Source organism: Dasypus novemcinctus, chromosome 13, assembly GCF_030445035.2.
Source record: "Dasypus novemcinctus isolate mDasNov1 chromosome 13, mDasNov1.1.hap2, whole genome shotgun sequence".
Classification (NCBI taxonomy): domain Eukaryota; kingdom Metazoa; phylum Chordata; class Mammalia; order Cingulata; family Dasypodidae; genus Dasypus; species Dasypus novemcinctus.
In genome coordinates, this window is record NC_080685.1 from 19,768,185 (window position 1) to 19,790,335 (window position 22,151).

The 22,151-nt window shown below is 39.6% G+C and overlaps 1 protein-coding gene and 1 pseudogene across 1 annotated transcript in view; one reads left to right on the forward strand and one right to left on the reverse strand.

Moving 5' to 3' along the window:
• LOC101438192 (notch receptor 2) overlaps positions 1 to 22,151 on the reverse strand; it is a 146,434-nt gene that overhangs the window by 118,704 nt on the left and 5,579 nt on the right. The gene's annotated exons all lie outside the window — the stretch shown is intronic.
• Positions 593 to 719, forward strand: LOC111759473 (small nucleolar RNA SNORA70; annotated as a pseudogene).

Below are 22,151 nucleotides of genomic sequence, written 5' to 3' on the forward strand. Positions count from 1 at the left end.
TTTCCAGAGAACATCCCTGGAGCCTACAACCTTGGAACAGAGGAAGACATTAGGAAAATATCAAATCTCTATTAAATACTGAGGGAGAAGAAAATGTGAAATATAGCCCCAAACTTGTATTTTTGTTTAGAGCTTTGGTTTTAACTGCTCCCTCCTTTTGTTTCTTCAAAACAAAACAGAGTCAGTGCCAACGCACACCACAATTTGGATCCAATGACCAAGAGGAAAAAAGAAAAAGAAAAAGAATGAGCACATAAAGGAATCTGATAAAGAGCTGGTAATTTTAATGTCCTATCTATCAATTGCTCTTAAAAACCTCCAGTCCTCAACTCCATAAGCCTTTCGACCACTCACAAACGAGAATAATGAGTAGTCAAAAGGTTACTTACAGGTCACTTGCTGAAATTCTTTATACAAGAATTTATCTCCAAGACTACTCAGATATCTGTGGAATTATAACAGTCACGTTAATAAAACAGCCCAGCCCACTACCACACAGCAGTCATGATCTGGTTTATAAATGCTAACATCCATTTCCCTTCGCTCATCCAGTTGTTGCAACCCACAACAAAGACAGAAAAACTTGCATACATCAAAAGTGATCATATCAGTCCCCCTCTCCCTGTGGGGGCCCAGTGTTCAGTGGCTGTAGACAGCAGTCTCCTTGGTAGTGTACCTGTTGCTTGTATGGGTTGCCCAAAGGGACCATAGAGATGGCCCTGGCCTGTTGCTGGTCCTGTCTGACCTCATGCCATTCCCAATCTAGGCTCCAGACAGGTATGCGAGATGCCTTCAGAAAGCCCCAGGGGACAGTGGCCCGGGACCACATCAGCCAAGTCATCAAGTCCATCTGCACCAAGCTTCAGAACAAGGAGCATGTGATGAGTGCTGCGCAGGGCCAAGTTCAAGTGTCTGGCCACCAGAAAATCTGTATGTCCAAGAAGTGGGGCTTTACCAAGTTCAATGCTGATGAATTTGAAGACATGGTGCTGAGAAGAGCCTCATCCAGGATAACTATGGGGTAAAATACATGCCCAATTGTGGCCCCTGGACAAGCGGCGGGCCCTGTGCTCATGAGGGCTTTGCCACACTGCCCTCATCCGACTCGTGTCCTCCAATAAATGACTTCCTGCCCAAAAAAAGTGACCATATTGGAATTGAAACTTTCCGTCTTTGTATTTTTACAAATACCCTGGGTTTCTCCAATGACAGCAACACCTGATGTGGAAAACATGAAGCGCTCGTCTCCTCACCTTTGAGGAAGACTTTCTTGATTTCAGAAAGGCCTAAGGACTTTTCTTGTTCCAGCTTCAGAATCTGGAGTTCTTAGAAAGGGCAAAAGAAATGACCTAAACTCTAAAATATTAAATTTTTAAAATTTTGGTAAGTCCTATAAGGAACATTGATTGTGTCTTGAGCCCAGTGTTCCCCCCACTCTCATAAATGAGTTATCAATTCCTAGAGAGCTTTTAAAAATGCAAATACCCTGGCCCACCTACCATTTTATCTACTTTCCTGCCACTTCACCTGCCTGGCAGCCCAAGGGAATTGCAGCAGAAGACAGATTCTAGAGACAGGCAACACCCAAGCCATGATCATTCCACCTTCTACCCAGCTATCATGATATGGTATATGGTAAATGCTTGGCAAATGTTTGCCACATTAAGCTGCTGAAGGAGCAGGCCACTAGTTTCTATCTTCCTCCAAGAGAACAATAAAGTCCTTTTATTTCCCACAAAAGAAGACAAAGAAAATCTGCAAGATGATAGTTTATTCTAGCTTTCCAAGGTCACAATGATTGGGCAGAGAAGATATTTTAATCTCTTTTGTTTATCACTCTTAGAATACTCTCCTTAATAAAAATTCATTCCCTTTTGGGAACAAGGGAGTGACACTTGTGTTGAACAAGAGAGATTTACAAAGGGAGTTTTACCAGTTCCACCACTCCAGGCCCAGTGGGAATGTCCTTCCCACCATCACCTCATCATATTCACAAGATTAAGTCTTCTGGGAACCCAGTTATTAAAGCAAGTAACCTTCAGTTCAAGCACAGGGACAAAGGATTTAGTGAATGTGGTTATTAGAGTAGTGTGAGTGATTAAATAACATTTCCCCTCCTCCCCACCAAAGTCCACATTACCTCACCCAAAACAGTAAGACGAAAGCATTGGAATAATCACTTTGGTTATGAGCTAAATATAAGTTACCACAGAAAGTGTCAAATACTCTAAGTCGTACATAAAAAACAAGTGAATCAAGTAGCCTCTCCTTCCCACCCACAATATAATCTGGATTTACAATTGTTAAGTAGAACCAGTTTATAAATCTGAGCACAATGAGCTGCTTCTGTATGTGCCCTCCCACCGCCAAAGAAAATAACTCAAATCAGCAACCTTCTAAAGACACAATCCCTTACCCTAAAGGCATCACTCTAGCAACATGAGCTGCAGAAATTAGCCAGTCCTATCCTAAGTCAGTTGGCTGTTCAGTGCCCTTCAAGAGGAGTGGGTACCTTTTCTATTAATAATTACATTAGTGAAAACCAAACCACAAAATATGAGAAGTGTATCCTCCTACTAACAGAAGGTGGATAATAACTAATGTGGTAAACCAACAATTGCCATAAGATAGACTATTTTTTTCAACTGATCTACTTCTTTCCAATTAAAACAATCAACTGAGAAGAAAAAGAGATAGAAATCTCACCTTCCCAAACAAAGAAAATAAACTACCCATCCATATACCCTTGATGATGTTTGCTCTCACTCAAGGAAGCCTCAGATCACAGCACTGGCTTGCCACAAAACTGAAACACCAGACTCTTGTCTTCCAAAATCAAAAGTATAAATCTCATCACGACAGTTTGGCACATTGTTCCATAAAACACCACCTTACTTCATGTTCACCCCACTAAAGAAGTATAGAAAATGATGACATTAAATAGATTATTCTTCCCATTCATTATAATATTTTTTAAGGGTTATCTGATACCATATGCCAACCCCAGTCCTTGAATTAGTGGATGAATTTTTAATTAAGTTTTAAACTATAATAAGTCTACAAAAATAACATACTCTATCAAAATTCAGAAAATGTGATGGAAAAAGAGATGGAGAAAATAGATTTTTTTAACCTCTCAGGCAAAAACAAAAACTAAAAGGTAATAATCAAGAAAGAAAGGAAATGGGCAACTTCTTTTTCTGCATCCAAGACCCACTTCTGAAACAACAGCTGTCTTTGCTCAGCTGGAGGAAAAACCACAGGACTTGGAATAGCTCGTTTAATGTACTGTCCCTCCTTATGTTAAAACGCTGTTGACTCACTCGCAGTAGGACATGTGCTTGGTTTAACTTGTTTTTCCAGTACTAGTAATAAACTGAGGTGTTCTACTACTAATATGATTTGCATCACTACAGTTCAAAAACTATCTGGGAATGCCAATGTATAGAATATACTTGCCCCTCGGTTTTTCTGGCTGTGCTAATTGTGCAGCCAAAGAGAATTTTGTCCCTCTCTCTAATTTGCTCTCAAGAGTTTCTCCACAAATGACAGCCAGTGTTACTCCTTTCTATATCACTACAAAAATGGAATTTCTACTAATTACCAAAAGAGTCTTTCATTGGATTTGTTCAATGTATCCTTGTCTTAGCTAATCTCCATGATCTTGAGCTTCCAAGCTCTGAAATGAACTGTCTAATTTGTTTTCTTTACTTCTGGTTACATATCTTGCTCAACTTTGGGTGATACTGAAGAAGGCCTAGAGCAAATCAACAACCCCTGCATGCTACAAGGATCATTCAACAGGATTCCATAGAAAGTCATTCTATTGCTCTATCATTTGCAGCCTGCCCTCAAGTTTAAGTCTCAAGGAATTAAAAACAAAAAACAAAAAACAAAAAAAAAAACCTCAGTGAACATTTACTAAGCCCTAACTATGGATTATGAACCATGCTAAGCAATATAATGGTGAGGAGGGAAGGCTTAATAAACATCAAACAAGCCTTGTTTGATCCAGACCATGAAGGGAAGGTTGTTAATTCTCCTTAAATCAACAAGTACTCTGTCTCAAAGAGAGATTTAACCTAATTCACGTAACTCGCATTCTCCATCCTTGTCTTCTCCACCCTGGAAAGACAGCTTTTTAAGTCAAATCTATTTTGCAGAAGAAAATGAGAAACATTAGCAGGAAGAAAAAATCTAAGAAAAGAAACAATAGCTTTGACATTAAAATGCTCCAGTGGTGGTCTGCAAAGCGGGGTGTGTGTATCCCTTTGGGGGTGGGAGGGATGCAAGACTATTCACTGAAGTATGGAAAATATTTTAAAACGTCTACATATTTATTAAGATATATTTAAGTAAGCTTTACTAAGAGTTAACATAGGCACGTATGATTTAATAGTTGCACAGATACTTAGTTTATAAATATTTATTCACTTTGGGACCAGGGTGAGGGGCAAGGGTCCATGCTCAAAGAATGTTCTGCTGGGGGCATTAAAAGTTTGGTGGCTCCTGCTCCACTTCCATATTTCCCAAACTAGGGCACACATACCCTGTGGATACAAAGTATGTTAAGAGAACGCAAAGAAACAAGGTAAGCCTGGCACATCTCCCTGGAGTCTATATTTCACTCACTCCAAGCTAAATGACACTTGCTCTTCTCTGTATTCGGGCACTATGGAAGAAAACTCTGGTGAACTCATCTTTGGATGAAAGAGGGGCCTCAGAATGATGATGGGGCTCTAGGCTAGGCTCTATATCATCAGGTCATCTGGCACAAGGCCAAATCACTCTTCCAGGCCTCTTAGGTACACACTCACTTGAATCGGATGATGCTCAAGCTTTCCATCCCCTCCTTACTTGCTACATGGCCCACCAATATCATTCTTCTAGCTAGAATGAATGAGCCACTCCTCTCCAGCAACTGTGGGCCCTGCCTCCCTCCCTGATCAGGCCTTGACTTTGCATTCCCTCTGCTTCCATGGTCTGTCTGTATGATGCCAAAGGGCACTTGCTAGAAGGGTTTGCAAGGAATCTCAAGTTATTCCCAAAGTCTCTCCCGTTACTCCTGGACAAACTGTAAGCGCCTTCATGTAAGTGCCTGGGGCAGCATTCTGCATGAGGGACAGACATACTATCATCAACTGATCATACTGACAATCCACAGCCCTGCCCCTGAACCACAACGGCAATGCAGTATTTGAAGAAGAAAAGGAACCGGAACAAAAATGACCCAGCTAATGAAGATAAATGGTGTGGCAAAAGAAAATAAAGCTGAGGCTATCCTGAGGTAAGTCAGGCTATGAGGAAAATAGCTCTGAACTCAGCAGAAACAAAAATGAGGAACCGGGGACGACACAGAGAAGTGTTAACTCATGCTGGGGGGATGCCCTCTCTCACTCAACACAGCTGAGTTCACGCCCGGCCATGGCTACCCGGTAAAACAGTGAGTAACTAAACAAGCTAACGTATGAAACATGCTTAGAGCCTGGCGCTGTTAGTTCACATTATTATGACCCTCGGCCCATCACGAGCACAAGACCTAATAGGAGAAATGTTCCATCTTTATCTGCAGACTTCGTTGCCTCCATGGCAGAATCTTTACCTACCCAGACAGGCCAGGATTCAACTTCCTCTTCCAGGCTGTGTCAGCATCCCTGAAGGTTCCATGCCATGTTTCCTATCACGTGGAAAGACAAGACACAATTCCCAGGCATTGTGGTGCATTTTTAAGGAAGAAGCATGGTGTCAGGGAAAAAGCAGTGGCCAGGAGCTAAAAAGTCATAGAGCTTGTCTTTGTACCACCGATGACTGTTTTGTGTCTTTGACAAATAACTTACTTTTCCTTTCTAAGGCCGACATTTTCTATTTTTTAAAAAGAAAGACACCACGGTGATTAGACGACCTATGGGCCCATCATACAGACAAGGCAATGACTCACAAACGAGTTTTACTGTAACACATTAAGAAATCTATTTTAAAATGGGAAGTTAAAGCTTAAATTGTACAGAGTTTCTATTTGGAAAAGTTTTGGTAAGGGATGGTGGTGAGGGTAGCACAACACTGTGAACATAATTAACAACACTGAATCATATATTTGAATGTGGCTAAGAGGGGAAATATTAGGTTATACATATATATGCTACTAGAATAAAAAAATTATTTTTAAAAAATCCATGGAACTGCACAACACAGTGAACTTGAAGTTAAACCATGGACTACAGTTAACAGGATAATTAAAAACATGTGTTTTCATAAATTATAACAGATGTACCATGCCAATTCAAGGTGTTAATAATAGGTAGTATACCACAGCCCTTTATTTTATGCATACTTTTCCTGTAAGCCCACAACTTCTCTAATTAAAAAAAATACATACATTTTTTAGATCACAAAATTCACATATAAATGTATATATGACAAACAAAATTTTCTAGAAATAATGCTTATCCTCACTATATTACATTTTCTATTCTATCTCATTTTTTCCAAAAAATGCTATTTGAGACCTATGAAACTGATTTCTTAACCCACTAGTTTAAAAAACACTAGACTAAAGCAAGGTAGAAAAAAAGTGTGTCCTTGTAGTCAGAATATAGACCTAGGTTTGAATTCCAATTTCTCTATTAACTAACTGAATAATCTTGAGCAGGTTACCACAATGTCTAAGTCTTAGTCCAGCATCTTTTAAATCAAGATTAAAACTCCAGTGTTGTCCCAAAGATTAAATGAGATAATGACTGTAAAGAACTTAGTAGTGTCTGGCATAGAAAAGTAACAACAAAAAGTTATGATGATAGGGAGTGGATGTGACTCAAGTGGTTGAGCTCCTGCTTCCCACAAACGAGGTCCAAGGTTTGATCTCTGGTATTTCCTAAAAACAAAGGCACAAACAAACAAAAAAACCAACTCTCATAAACCAACTCTCATTAGGGAGCAGATGTGGCTCGGTGGCTGAGTGCCTGCTTCCCAAGTATGAGGTCCTGGATTCAATCCCCAACACCTCCTAAAAGAAGTTCAATGATTAATAATATCATTATCATTATTACTAAATTTGAGAATTCCAAAAGAAAGTAGAACAAATGGAAGGGGTCTGGGAAGAGGAAGAGGCTGACCTGCAAGCAGCAGAACTGATATCAGATTAATCCTGGTCTATGCTCATTAAAAGTTCCACAAAGACAGGGATTGTGTGTTTTCTTCACAGTATCTCCCAGCAACTATAACAGTGCCTGGCACTCAAATATTTGTTGAGTGAATGAAAAGAACAAGTATCTCACGATGCTTACCTCTGTAAGCTGGAAGAGCTGTGAAGAGAGCCCACTCAAGCCGACATAGCACCCCCTGCCCAAAGCTCAAACACCTTGTGGTTCTCAAAGTGCAGTTTTCAGAACAACACATCAGCATCATCTGGAACCCTTGTTAAAAAAGCCAATGACCAGACCCCAGCCCAGGCCTACTAACCAGAAATTCTGGGGGTGCGTCCAGCAATCTGTGTTCTAAAAAGCCCTCTAAAACGATGCACACTCAAAAGCTTGAAAACCACTGTTCCAAACTGTGGTGACTTAGGAACCTGTAGAAATCCCAGGGAACTACACACAGAATCAACCTGGAAAGTTCATTAGCCCTAGGAACTAGTTACCCTAGTCCAACCCAGAGTTTTTTGCTATATATACCAAAGGAGTACCAAGAATTGCTTCTCTTCTGTAAGAGAGACCCTTTGAAGCACCCACTCTAACATTTCGGTGCAGGGCCTGACTCTTAGAAGGAATGCAAAACCTATTTCGTAAATAATCTCTTACCAAAGCGAGTTCCCAGGGTTCACGCTGTTCCTACCAGAACTTCTGAACTGCAGGCCCAGGATGCCTCCTGAGACTGCATCAGTTCTTAAAATGGGAGCCAGGTCCCACAGCCAGTCTGTGCATAGCAAAGTTGCCACTGAAGTCATACAAGCCCTCTGCACCAATACGCACCTTTGACCATTTACCGAATCATCAAGAACTTAGTAAGCATCCATTTTATACTTCATAAAAAGGTTAACCAAATACTGGAAATCCAAAATTAAACTCTGTAACATTTGTATCAATAGACTGCACCTACTCCTGGAGAAAGCCATAGAAGAGCTCGGTAATTTCTACAAAATCTTGATTTCCCAAAATGTACTTTAGTCAGAAGCCCTGAAATGCCATCAGACTCTGTTCAGAATCACAAAGATTTAAAGAAAACTGGAAGATTGTTATCAAAGGGCAGGAAAATATAACTTTCTTTCCATTCTGGAAAGGATTTCTATCATACCTCCCACGGCCAAATGGGTACCTTCTAAAAATAGAAACATTCTATCTTTCTGCCAATAAAATAATGATCCAGTTATACACCAAGGAACAGACAAGAGACCTAGCTTTGGTTTTCCCAGCTAGCCCTAGCATTTGTGGTGTGACCTGGGATTAGGTCTCGCAGGGTCTGCACCTCAGCTCTACAAATGAGGAACACGGCCTTGTCTCACTAACCGATACAATGCACACGGAAGTGCTTTGCAGATTATTCGATATTATCTTCTCAATATCAGATATATCCCCGTGAACCTATTCCATCCCTCCCATTCACGGTGACCAAAATAATTTATATTAGAAAGTGCCCATAGGTGACTTAACGCAGTTGTGACCAAAGAGTAAACTCGAAAAGACACTGCATATTTTCATACATATAAAGCAGCATGGAGCCACAGAATTAAAGGCTCCCAGATGACAAAGAAAAGAATTAGAAAAATCACCCATAGGACATTGGGCCTTCCTGATTTGGACAAGAATTTGAACTGGAAAGGCATGGTATTTAAGAAGGAAAATTAATGAAGAACAAGAAGTAGAAATGAACTCTTTCAAAACCTCACAAAACGGTGAGCTGAAAGATTCTGGAACAGCGGAGAGGGCTATGGTTTTGTCAGGTCTGACTTACTCTTTGCTCTGGGTACACTGTCTTTTCATGTGGCCCCCAAGAAATAGTTGAGCCATTACTGTTGCTGTTGATAATAATGAGCAGATGTTGATGGGATGATTGCACATCAACTGTTCTCAGACTCAGATCTTGTGCAATTGGGTGTGTCAATCTATGTCACTCCACAGATAGTTATTAAACTAGTTGCAACTTCCCTAAATCTTTTCACTAGGCCTGAGCAGCATTCTGGATAGCTATTCTCTGCCAACTGAAAATAGGCACTATTATTAAAAAAACAAACACAGTTAAGTTCCAAGGTCTAGTTTTTCTCCCAACACACACATGCACATACACATACACACTTAAAGCAGGGATGATGGTTTAATTAGGATTCCCAAATTATCAAGTTACTTACAGCAAACCCTAAATATTCCTTCACAGAAGTGAATATAACAAGGCTATAAATCTCAACCTGTTACGAATAAAAAACATAATCTATCTCCAATTATCTATGAACTAATTGTATATTGGATAATCCATGGGCATCAGGAGCATCAGTGCGATCAGAGCTTTCCTCAGGATGATGGAGAATGGAGAAGCCCTGCTCTAACGCTATACAACTGCTAGATCCTCCCCAGTGAAAGATGCACATAGCCCTGGCGTGGCTAGCTGGCAGTGGCCTTCACCAAGGACTCACTCAGCTGACATGAAGTCATGACCAAAGGTCCGGCTAGATTGCTAGAGGGAGTCAAAACAGACCATCAGGCATTTTGGGGGTATCAAGGTGTCCAACCTTCAACAAGCTGGCCACTCCTTGAGGTAAGATTTCCTATACTGCACACCTGAATGTTGCTGAGATGGGCTCCCTTGCACAAAAGGCACAACTTGTGAAACACAAACACTCCTGTGGAAAAGCAAACATGCTTTCATATACTAATATATGTAAACAAGGCAGAAGCTCTTACGTAAGTTATTAGCCTTAGATCAGTGGGCTACACTGAAGTATAACATATGCATTTGCTAATTTTTCTTTCTATCCCCCATGAACATTTGGCAGAGTTAAAATTTTAGCCATCCTGTGTTTTCTTCACTGAAATGTATCAGTTACAGTTCCCACAGAGGCTAGATACACATTTCCTTGTGAGTGCATGTGTAAAACTACCATAACAAAACATTTTCTAGTTCCTCATTTTGATTAAAAGGGAAGAAGAAATGCTAAAGTGCACTTACATAAGTGACAGTGCAATACTGACACGCCTATCTGTACATTCAATTTATATTGTGTCTAAATTTAAAGTTAACTTTAAGGATTAAAGACAGAAATGCCATGAGCTATGAAATAAAATCACAGTAAGGAAAAGTCCATGATGTATGCTCTTTAAGAGCCGTACAAAACTCTAAGGAACAGCGAAGTCACTTCAGGCCACTTGGGAAGAACTAAGGTTTGAGACATTAAAAACAGTTGAGGAAAAATACTAAGAAACAGACATCAAACACTCAAAATACCTGTAAGTGAAGACGATATTATGGACCCATGGGCAGAAGCTACAGAAGCTGGGATGGGCTAAGCTGAGTTAGCCACACTCTCCTGCCCCTTTGGATCAACACCTGCCCAGGTAACAGAAACAACTGGTCAAGCATAGGCACAGAAGTTTCAGAAAAACTAACTGACCCATTTGGAGAAAGAATCCTCAACTTCTGTTTCATCACCATCATGCACTAGCTCATACAGCTAATCAAACAGAAAGGAAGAGAATCACTTCATATAACGGGGAATAGAATTCAGAGTTAGGGATAATATAGAGACAGTAACATGGTATAATGGGACAAGAACTGTCCCAGAAAATCCAAACTTGGGTTCCAGCCCCGGCTTTGCCATATACTGACCACGTGAGCTAGAGGAAGTCACTTAAGCTATCTGAGACTTAGTATTATCATTTGTAAAACTAAAATAATATCACCAACCATTCCCTCTTTAGCAGAATTCATTTGTGGCTCAAATAAGATCAGGTCTTTAAAGGTGATTATAAATAGGAGATCAGTATTTAATGAAATTTTTATTTTAGGCAAAATTCCCAATCCAAAGGTAGGCAAAACAGAAAATGCTTACCATCTAGCCCAGAAATGATAAAGTCTTACATGATTCAAATTAGGTCACATACACCTATATGATGAGACCCTTTCTTCCAGCCCAAATAGGGTTGGGAAATATAGGTGTGTAATACTGGTGTAAACAACTTCAACGATTTTGAAAAAAATTTCCACACCCCTCTCCTGGTGTCCCAACCATGTTCACGAATTAAAAGCAAGAAGGATAATCTTTTCAACCTCTTCTAGCCTTCTCTGGCACAGAAATCTACATGGGCCACTTCACATGCCTGATTAGACAAGCTTTCCCAATGTTGAAAACCAACTGCTTCTAACATTTCAAATCAGATTTCCATGAAGACCTGGGGGTGAGAGATGGAAACCAATAAGCCAAGGAAGTAGGTTCCTCTCTCATGAACGCCACGCCGTATTAAAAGAGGAGTTTCTCAGCTTTGATTTGAAACCCTAAATAATTTTTTGAATCCAAGGTGAGAGGTGAAAGATGCTGCAAACTATGGACAGATGAAAGGATTATAAAGGCTTTTAACTGACACTCTGTTAATCTACAAACTTGAAGTTACTGTACAATTATTAGCCTGTTCTTTAGATGACCCATAATCCTTGCCTTGGTCACAAAGCTTACAGAGGCTCCTTAAAAGACAGTGCAACAAGACGGTCTGCGAAGCCTACAGCCCAAGCGGAATTACTATGAGGCTGATGAAGCTGAAGTTTCAGGGCCTGCTCCTCCACCCCACCCCACCCCCACACGCAGGTGCCTAGTTTGAGCCCAGAACTATGCCAGCACAATTAAATGTATTGTTTTCAGTCTTTACTGACAATCCTGCAAGTTAGGCATTTGCGAATAAGGAAACTAAGACTTTGAGAAGTTAAATGACTTGCCCAAGAGTCTAAGCTAGGCCTATCTAGCTCCAAAATTTACCTGCTATGCTGAAATAAAAATCAGAATGTAGAGGGGAAGGGTATCCTAAGAAGACATTCAGAAAATAACAAAATAATAATAATAAAAAGACATTCAGAGACATAATAAAAAACTAACCATCAGACTTTACTCTCATTTAGCTCTTGTATTATTCTTCATATCCCTGGGCATTCCCTCCTTCAGCATTAAACTAGTATCTAGCACAACCAAAACTCATGGAGAAAGTCTGAGACATTTGAAGAATCCACATGTCTGAGCATGCACGAATAGGACTGCACTTTAAAATCAGAAGTACATTAGTTAGGATTATCTGCTGGGATCAAACATGCTTCTCCCATGTTAGTGCAGACGGCTACTGATTTTTGGTAACAGAAGAGATGATAATAAGGAAAAAGTTCACAGAAAAGAAGAAAAAGCAAGGCTGTTCTCTTGCTTGTTCTGGAAGGAGATGGGTAGATTTTTGGTAACAGAAGAGATGATAATAAGGAAAAAGTTCACAGGAAAGAAGAAAAAGCAAGGCTGTTCTCTTGCTTGTTCTGGAAGGAGATGGGTAGAAATGCTGTGTGCAGTTAATTCCCAGGTCCCCAGGCCAACAAGGCTAGTACTGGGTAGTTTTAGTAATTGGCTATGTCCATTGTTCATATGCTGAGGCATTCCAATCATTTTACATGGGTCCTTACACCCCTTTCAGAGTGATTCAATATGAATACAAGAGCACAGTCCAGAAAAAGCTATCTGTAACTGAAAAGGCTGGCATAAAACACGTCTGCGCACAAATATGGCTCTGGATGGCCATTTTCAATCTTTCTAAATGTTTCTTGTTTCTAAGAAAAAAAAAAGCTGCACATTCACTCCTGGTCTTAATCTACTAAAGAATTTCTTTTGGGATCAAGAAGTAACAGGGAAAGAAATGCTAAACAATGTTCCTTGTATTCCAACAAACATAAATCCATTCTTCCCATTTTCAAAAAGATTTAGAAAGAACTACAATCCTCAAAATGAAAAATTTTTAAACAAGTCTATATTGCGCAAATGTTACTCAGAGGTAAGATGTTAAGAAGATAAAACTTCACTCAGTGTGGTACCCAACTTATTAATAAATCCAAAGGTCCATTATCTGTGAAATGATAGGACTCCACTAAACTATGCAACAAGATTGTTTATTAGGGTATGTGTGTGAGCTTCGGAGGGAAGCAGAGGAGTTCCAATTGCTGCTCCATTCCCCTGACATTCCCTAACCTTTGTAAAAAGGAAGCACAACACCTGAAGACTGAAGGAAATAGGTAAAGTGCTTTCTTCCCCAGCATCCTCACATCATAATAAACCCTGAGTAAATGGAAACTACTGTTAATCTGACAAGCTTCACAAGGATATAGATTTTTGCCTGTTTTGTTCATAAGGAGACATGACTTGGTCAGCTCTCAAGCAAATATTCTTAGTTCCTCCAAAATAACATTCACATTTATCTAAATTAATTACATCCAAGTGCTGCTATCCTTAGCAGACACCTCTCTCTGTCTGTAAGCTGCTTCAGCTGCTTTCTGGAAAGACTTAAATTATTGGAAAATATTTTGAAGAGTTTCAAGGGTATTTGGGTTAACATATGCACCACTTACATTTTCTATAAACAGTGTGCTTACACATAATTGTAAATATCTCAGAGTATGAAAGGAAACTTTTCATAGTGTTCCCACAACTGAAAAACAAAGTCTTAGAAATAATTATGGACAGAGCAGAAGGGAGTGGTAGGTAGAAGATGGTTTACTAAATCTGCAAAATAAAATTGGGAGTTTTGTCTTAAAACAAAACAAAACAAAAACCTGACAACCATTTGCTCAAGGCTGCCAAAACTTGAGACTAAGCAAACGGTCATGGGAAACAAATGTTAAAATATGAGGCCCTTTGCTGAGAACATAACTCCACCAGTCCTGGCTAATCCACTTCTGGATTGCTAATGTGACCAGCCCTGCTGGGTTGTTGTAACCACTGCAAAGAAGTCCAAAGGGACAGGCAAGGGCTCATGGGCAAATATTTTCTCTGCTGTCACTGACATTTCCAATATGGCCACACCTCCACCCCCACCTCCTCTCACTCCTTTACTGTGATTGACCCTGACACTAATTCTGATCTCGAAAAGCAGATTATTAACATCTTGGTACTTCATATGAGTAAAGAGTGTAGAGGAAGGAACACTTGTCCAGAAATCAAGAGCTTGGTTTCTGGCCCCAACTATGACATAGCTCTGGGCTGCTGGGCCCATCACCTCATTTCTTTGGGCTTTGGTTTCCTCATCTGTAAAAATGAGATGGATTAGACCAGTGATTCCCAGCCATGCGTCCCCAAATCTCCAGGGGCCACTGAAGTTGTAAAAAGAGACCTAGGGATATTTTTAATATTTCAAAATGTCTGAAAGAGTCCATTAACTGTTCTAAGGCTAAAACATCAAGTATTTGGGCTTCAGGCTAGTATTCCACAGGGTGAATGGATGGCTCCTGACAACCTGTTTCACTGAGCAATTAATATCATAGAAAATGCAAGAACAAGAGTGTTGAACCTGAGATATTGTTCTCTGAGCTACACCTCAGAAAATCACAGTATCTCCACTAAACATAACATCCAAACAATGAATGTCTGTAATAAGTGATGGGGAAATGATTTGCCACCTATCAATGTAATCTGTATAATAGACAACATTTCCTCAAATTGGAGATATACCTGTTAAGGGCACAGACTCAGACAAAATACTATTAAATATTAAGGTCACAGGAAACCAGTAAAGAATCCTCCCTGTGCAAACATGAAGTTCCTATTCCCTCAACAAGGGCACCCAAGCACTCACCCACTTCTGAGTAAAGAGTAAAATGCACTCACTACAACATAAAATACCACCACGAATATCTTACCATGTGCCAGGCACAGTCCTACCAATTTAAAACTTATTTTCTTATTTCATTCTCATGCTGACAACCCTATCAGCCACACACTGCTATTATCCTCATTTTATTTTTTTTAGCAAATTTTTATTGTCTTTTTTTTAAGGTACACAGATCACACAAACTGTTACATTAAAAAGTATGAGAGGTTTCCATATACCCCACTTCCCACCACCAACCCCACATCAACAACCTCTTTCATCAGTGTGGCACATTCATTGCATTTGGTGAATACATTCAGAGCACTGCTGCACCACATGGATTATAGTTTACATTGTAGTTTACACTCTTCCCCCAGTCCATTCAGTGAGTAATGTCCTACATCTGTGCCTGCAATATCATTCAGGACAATAAGGAAATGGAGGCACAGAGTGTTTTAAAAAATTGCCTAAGAAAATACAACTAGTAAATATAGAGCCAGACGTGTAAGTATCCTCAAGCAGTGGCCCATTTGGGCTTAAAGACTCATCCTTATTGGAGAGTCACCCCCCCCCAACCCTACCACCAATTCAACTGCTTGTCCTAGTGAGGGAAATAGGTTGAGAAAAGGCAAAGGCCACCAATGCATCAGTACACATCCATTTCTTGCTTATTCAGAAGACATAAAAGATTACTAACAGTTGGTCCCTACCTTCAAAAAGCGGACAGTCTTACAGAATTAATGTTCAGTTACATGTGTCATAAAGTGTGCATCTGCAATGTCTTGGAACAAGTAAGGTCTTTGGAGACAGACAGAGCTAGTTCTGACTTCCATCTCAGCCACTAAGTACGTGTACCATCCTCAGCATGTTACAAGCCTCAGTTTCCCATTCTACCTACTCCCCACCTTGTAGGGTTGTGAGGTGTAACTGTATGAACGTACACAAAGTGCCATGACTGAAAGCAGAGGCTTTGGAGCCAGTCAGGAGTTTGAATCCTGGCTCCATCCCTCATTAACCAGGTGATTTGCCCCAAACTCAAAGCTACAAATCTAAGCTCCAATCTCCTCATCTGTAAAGTGGGTAAGCACTGTTTAGCCCAAAGGATGGTCATGTGTGTAAGATAAAGAAATATATATAAAGCCCCTAGCAGAATGACAGACACATAGTCTTTTTAAGCAAATGTTTAAAAGAAAAATGTTGAGGTTTAAAAAGTCAAACCACACATTGAAATCCCAGCCCCGTCATTTATTATCTAGGGCTAAACAATGGTGTATACAAGACACCTAACCCCTCTAAGGCTCAGTTTCCACCATGGTTTTGTGAGGATTAAGGAAAACAATTGCTTAAGAGCATTGTATAAATCACAAAGTGCTAGGTAAATTTGGTGTGTGGTGGGGTGTTATGTTTTATAAAAATACTTTTATGTTAATTTTATTTATTGCCCCTTCCGAATACTATCTTGATCTTTAAAATGGAAAAACTGAGCAGAGAACCTTTAAGCCATAGAGGGAAGTTGCTGTTTCTAAAAGTAGAGTGGAAGTAAGGGCTGGGTGAAAATAATTCATTCGAAGACAAAGCAGAAAACTTCTAATAAGCCTTAAAGAAGAAATATGAGAATAAACATCAATCAACTTATGTTTTTAATCAGCAGCTTCACCTGCTGATTAATCCTCTCAGTGCACAGTCTGGGTGTAATTCCCTTAACTTCTTCCTAGAAACGGTATTAGACTTCAGGGTGAGAAATGGCTTCACTAAGATTTGTTTTCCCATCCATAAATTAATTTTGTGGAGGAAGCACAGAAACAAAGACTGGTGGCCACAAACTCAAATCTCACTCTAATTTGCATTCCCTTAATCACACCTTAAAAAAAAAAAAAAAAAAGGCCACTACCCTTCAGAGAATTTGCCTTTGCCTTCTTTGGTTAGGTCAGAAATGTCCTTGTGCCCCAGGTCTCCCCATGTTAAATATGGTAATACCTGGCAAAACCAGCCCAGTAAATTCCAATGATACTTAAGAAAGCATTCATACTGCTTGAAATTACTCTGAACCAAACACTTAAGACCTACAGGGCTTTTAGTCCAGAGCAGTTCAGTTGGAGCACTGCGAGTCTAAAGCAGTGGGGTGCCTTAAGAACACACAAGCTTGGAAAAAAGCAATCTACTTGTCTTTATTGCAACATTCTTCAGCAACAACACTGATCTCCTACCCACTGTGCACACAGGACTGCACCAGGGCAGTGGGAGGCTAGAGGGAGTAATGGAAGAAACAGGTGGTGTCCGTGGGGTGCCAAAACAACAGGTTGGTTTAGTCAGTTCTGTCCCACAACTAATCAATTTGGTTAGGAGAGAGGGGAGGGGATCTTAGTCATCCTGTTGTCTGACCAAACTGGCTAGACCACTGTACAGGCTTATCAATTAAGGCAGAATGTCAGATTTAGCATTGTATGGTGCATCTCCCCTTCAGGAGGGTTACCTACTTCAAAGCTTGGCTATCCTGGAAGAAAGGACAACAGCAGATACCTCCCCAAATCATCTATTTGGCTCCAGAATAAAAGTAAATGTGCATTTCCTGGGTACATACAAGTGATAGCACGTTGATTATGATAGTCAGATTAGAATTTTAAAGTATCTACTGAAAATACCAGCTAACAGTAACTTTAGATACCAGTTAAAGTATCTAAAGAAAACAGACCGACTTCATTAGAAAGCAAAATAAAAGAAAAAGAAATTAATTTCATACCAATGCGGGTGGCAATTTTTTATTGTGTAGTTTAACCTGTTCATACAAGTTGCAACATATTTAAGATAGACAAATCAGTAACTCAAAAAAGAATAAGAAAGAAAATTCGATGGGTAAAAGAACTAGCAAAATAAGTAAAAAGAAAAGGTACACAGATGGCCACGGACCAGATGAAAAAAACATTCAACATCCCTGTAATGAAAGAAACAAATTAAGATGAGGTAGCATTTACCACTTTCCAAACTGGCAAAGAGTTTTAAAATTAAAACCTAGTGTTGACAATGGTTGGGAACACTGATAGTCTTCATACTCTGTAGTGGAATTTGGTACCGTCTCGGTGGAAAGGAATTTGGCAGTGTGTATCAAAAGCCTTAGAAATGTCGATGTCCTTTGATCCAGAGATTTTACTTCTGGGAGTTTATGTTAAGGAAATAAATACACTTACGACGATTTATGAACAAGAATGTTTATCACAGCACTCATTTCTAATTATGAAAACTGAGAACCAAGAATAGATTTCAGTTTAAATAAAATAGAGTAGATCCTTAAGACAGAATACTATGCAGCCATTAAAACCATGTTCTTAAGGAATATGTGTGGGAAAATGTTCACAATACTCCAAGTGATACAAAGCACCACTCAAAACTGCATGTACAAACTGCATGTATGCTAAAATCACAATCACAATAATTGTTAGAGGAAAAATAACTGGAAATGCATCAAAATATTAATGCGTTTCGTTTGGGGGTTATGGGATTATTGAAGATTTTCATTTTCTCTTAGTTTTCCTATTCCAATTTTTCAAAGAAAAACGTATTCATTTACGATTTTTTTAAAAGTTATTTTTTTAAAAATTGCTCACTCTCTTTGATATAGTAATTTCTCCCCTAGCTTAATGGAAATCTAACTTAATGTGAAAAACCCTAAATAGAGAAATTATTTCTACATAAAGATAATCAGTACCATTTAACAAAGCAAAGTCAAAATAAAAAATAAAAATAAAAAGATGGAACCAAGGAAATAATCCAACCAAAGGAGAACAGTCAAAACAAAACCTATTACTTAGAATATTTAACCATTAAAATCAAATTGATAGAGAATGTTTGAAAATATGAAAAATATTTATAATTACTTTATATGAAGAAAAGCAGAACAGAAAATTGTACATGTGTGTGTGCATGCATGCATCAACTACTTTTTTTTTTTAGATAGGATAGGAAAAGACCAAAAGTTACGTATCAAAATAGTAACACACAGGTAGAACTATGGATATTGTTCTTTTTCTGTTTTTCAAGGCTCCTTAACTACTTTTTAAATGTAACTACTTTTAAAATAACCCCCCCCCAAATCTTGTAAATGTGCCAGAGAAAATCAACAAAGTAGAAGTATGAGTTACTTATGTGTACACAGTAGGAAATAATTCTGTTGCTATAAAACCTACCTTCAAATGTTACAATGTTTCTTTTTAGTTGAAACCATTTCCCTTAAATCTCTGCAAAACTAGATCTCACAGGAGCCACTATATATTTTTTCTTACTTTAAATAGTAACATAAATGCAAGATTTATAGAATATGGTTTTTCCCACAATAATCCTCATAAAAATTTACAAGGTTTTTAAATGTTGTAAAAAAAAGTAAATGTCCTTAATGTTTACAATAAGAGAAGATCCAGAAAATAAAGCCATGTTCTCAGTAAAAATAATAATATTCGAAATACACATGTCCTCAAATTTCAATGAGTCTTGACACTTTCTAGACACACACATACACAAAGCATGTTAAAGCACAAAATTAAATCAAACGTTTCTTTGCAGCCTATCACATTTACCATTTAGAGAAGTTAACACATCAGCACTATCTAGTTTTGTGACTATTCATATTGTGAAACTCAACAGAATACGTTAGTGAATGAACACTAATATTCTCATTTGAATGTTGGTTAAGTATGCCAAAATAGCAACCCTCTCCCTGCTAGGTACCACTTAAAACAGGCTATTTAATCATTGAGGCTTAAAAGCCTCCCACAACCTTCTCCCCAAGACAGATGAGAATGAAAGGATCAAGAAACTAAAAAGAAGAAAACAACAACTACGTAACAAATGCACCTGTCCCTGAACAGGAGAGTAACCGCAGCTTCTTGTACAAAGTACCTCATGCAGTAAGCAAAGCTGTATTTTAAAGGGATGCTTATTTGTTAAAAGACAACATATTATTAAGAAGACAATATCTGAGTCCTATCAAAATATTATTACGCTTCCCTTACCTCATAAAATACAAGCACACTCTCTTCATATGAATAATTATATATGAGGGTGGGAAAGGTATTCTAGAAACAGGTTCTGCAACACTCATATCCAACCTGTGCTTGTGTGGCAATGAGTCCATCTTGGCATGATGTTTGGCTGATGGAGTCAAAGAACCCAGAGTCATGGCTGGGCTGCCAACATCCTGCACAAGGAACTGTCCTGAGACAGGAAACCACCCCAGGCTAGCCTTCAAGGAGAGGCACTTCAGGACAAGGGGAAACAAGACTAAGGCTCCTCACGACCTGTCCAGAAGACTTGAGCCTGGTCCGTAGCTCATAATCCCCACAAGCGCTTGTTCTTTCATATCCAGGAAAAGTCCAGAATTCTGAGGAGCTGGTAGAACAGGGTTCTGCCAAGACAAGCACTAAAGGGTGAGGAAGATGTCCGTGTGATTAATCAATGCCACCTGAGGCAGCAACTCTGGGTGTGTCCATAAGGCAGCTCAGTCACTGTGGGCTGTGAGGAGAAGTCCTTTGGCTACTGCCACTGAGAACTGGATCCTCCAGTGGAGATACTTCCACCTTAACTTGTCCTAGATCAGGCTTGACATCTAGGACTCTCTCTCTCCCATGCCACAAATCCACTACCAGGTGTGACAGACACCACGACACGGGCGAAATATATACTTACACCCCCTCTAGACAAAGGGGTCTCTGTCTTTTCCCCAAGTGCAGTTTTGTTACTTCTAAATTACAACAGGGAGAGGAAAAGAGCTGACAGTGCACAAGAGGAGACGAGTCCAACAGGGCTGAGTTGGGGGACATGGTTCCCTGGTGGCTTCAGGACCTGGAAACCCAGCAGGGTTGAGGCTGGGGGGCTGTGGTTCGCTGGTGGTTTCAGGACCTGGAGTTTACTCCCCACAGACCCTGCAGTTTTTAGTCACCCAGACTGCAGGAAACTGCTTTCAGAGAGTATAGATAAATGACTAAATGACTGTACTTCATATCCTAGCTGTGTGCTCACCTGTCTTGTCTCCATGATGATGTCAGCTCCTTGGGCACAGGGGCCATCCCTTCTCTTAGTCAACGATTCCCACACATCTAGAAGAGTAGACTACCCTACACTTCCCTACATCGTGGTGCCAAGGGAAACACAAATTAAGGATGTCAACACACTACAATCCTCCCTGAACACAACACTAAAACAGCAGAGCTAGAACAATAATAAATCTAAGAGCCAATAGCTAGGGATCCTATCAGAGAATTAAGTAGAAAATTATTTATTCATATATACAAATAAATGGATACAATAATTCCTTTGCTCTGACCATCCCCATACCCTGGCTTTCCTCTTCTTTTTAAGGCCATCATGTTGTGTTTTTTTTTTTTTTTTTTGCCACATAGCTAGGGTTCCTCTCAGAAAGAGAAGGGAATAATCTACAGCAAACCTCCTACCACAACCAGTGAACACTGAAGTTTGTCCCATCCAGAGCCCATGAGCATGGCCTTTCAGATCTGAAGCCACTTCCTTGTTCCTATCAAAGACATCAACTGTCTTTGTTAAGAAGAGCAATCCTGGCCCCTCAGACTTTTCTGTTCTGTTCAGGAGGCCTTTGATTCCTGCTTTATTCTCTTTTCCATAGTCCACTCGCTGCAGCATCCCAGATGCCCCAAAACTAGGACTGCCTGAATGAGTGACCTTTATATCTCTTTGCACTAACACATCTGAGGAATGTCCCTGACACCAGATATGAATTTATGGGTTAACAAAGCAGACATCCTCAAAGGCAGTGTCATTCACAAGGGCAGAGAAGAGAATTCCTTAACTGCCACCAAAAAGATGAGAACCTCAGTGTATTGCAGCATCTCAGGCAAAAATCTGATGAAGGGAAAAGAAGGCTGCCAATAAAGTTATACATGACCCACACAGCAGTCTTAAGACATAGGATAGTTCAGAGATTATTTTTTATAAAGACAAAACCAAAAACTTCACTAGCCCTAATGGGACTACCAGAGCAGCTTCCTTCTCCCTCGTGAGCTAAGCATTCAGCACAAAGCAGGCACTTTCACCAGAAAAAAATTATTATAGGACCTAGCCAGAGTAATGCATCCCAGCGCTATGAAAAACAGACAAATAAACAAAAGCAAAAACAAAACCTTGGTTTCCCCAGATTCATTCTGCAGCAATTCCAAAAACCCCTGATAAAACACTTGCTTGGCAATTTCCTCACTATACCAGTTTCCAGACACTACAGCAGTACCACTGAATGAGAATCTCAAGAACACCCCTGGGTCATCTTGTCATTAAACAGGTTAGAGAACAGTGCTCCACAAATTCTCTCCTCCCCTGAGAGCCATC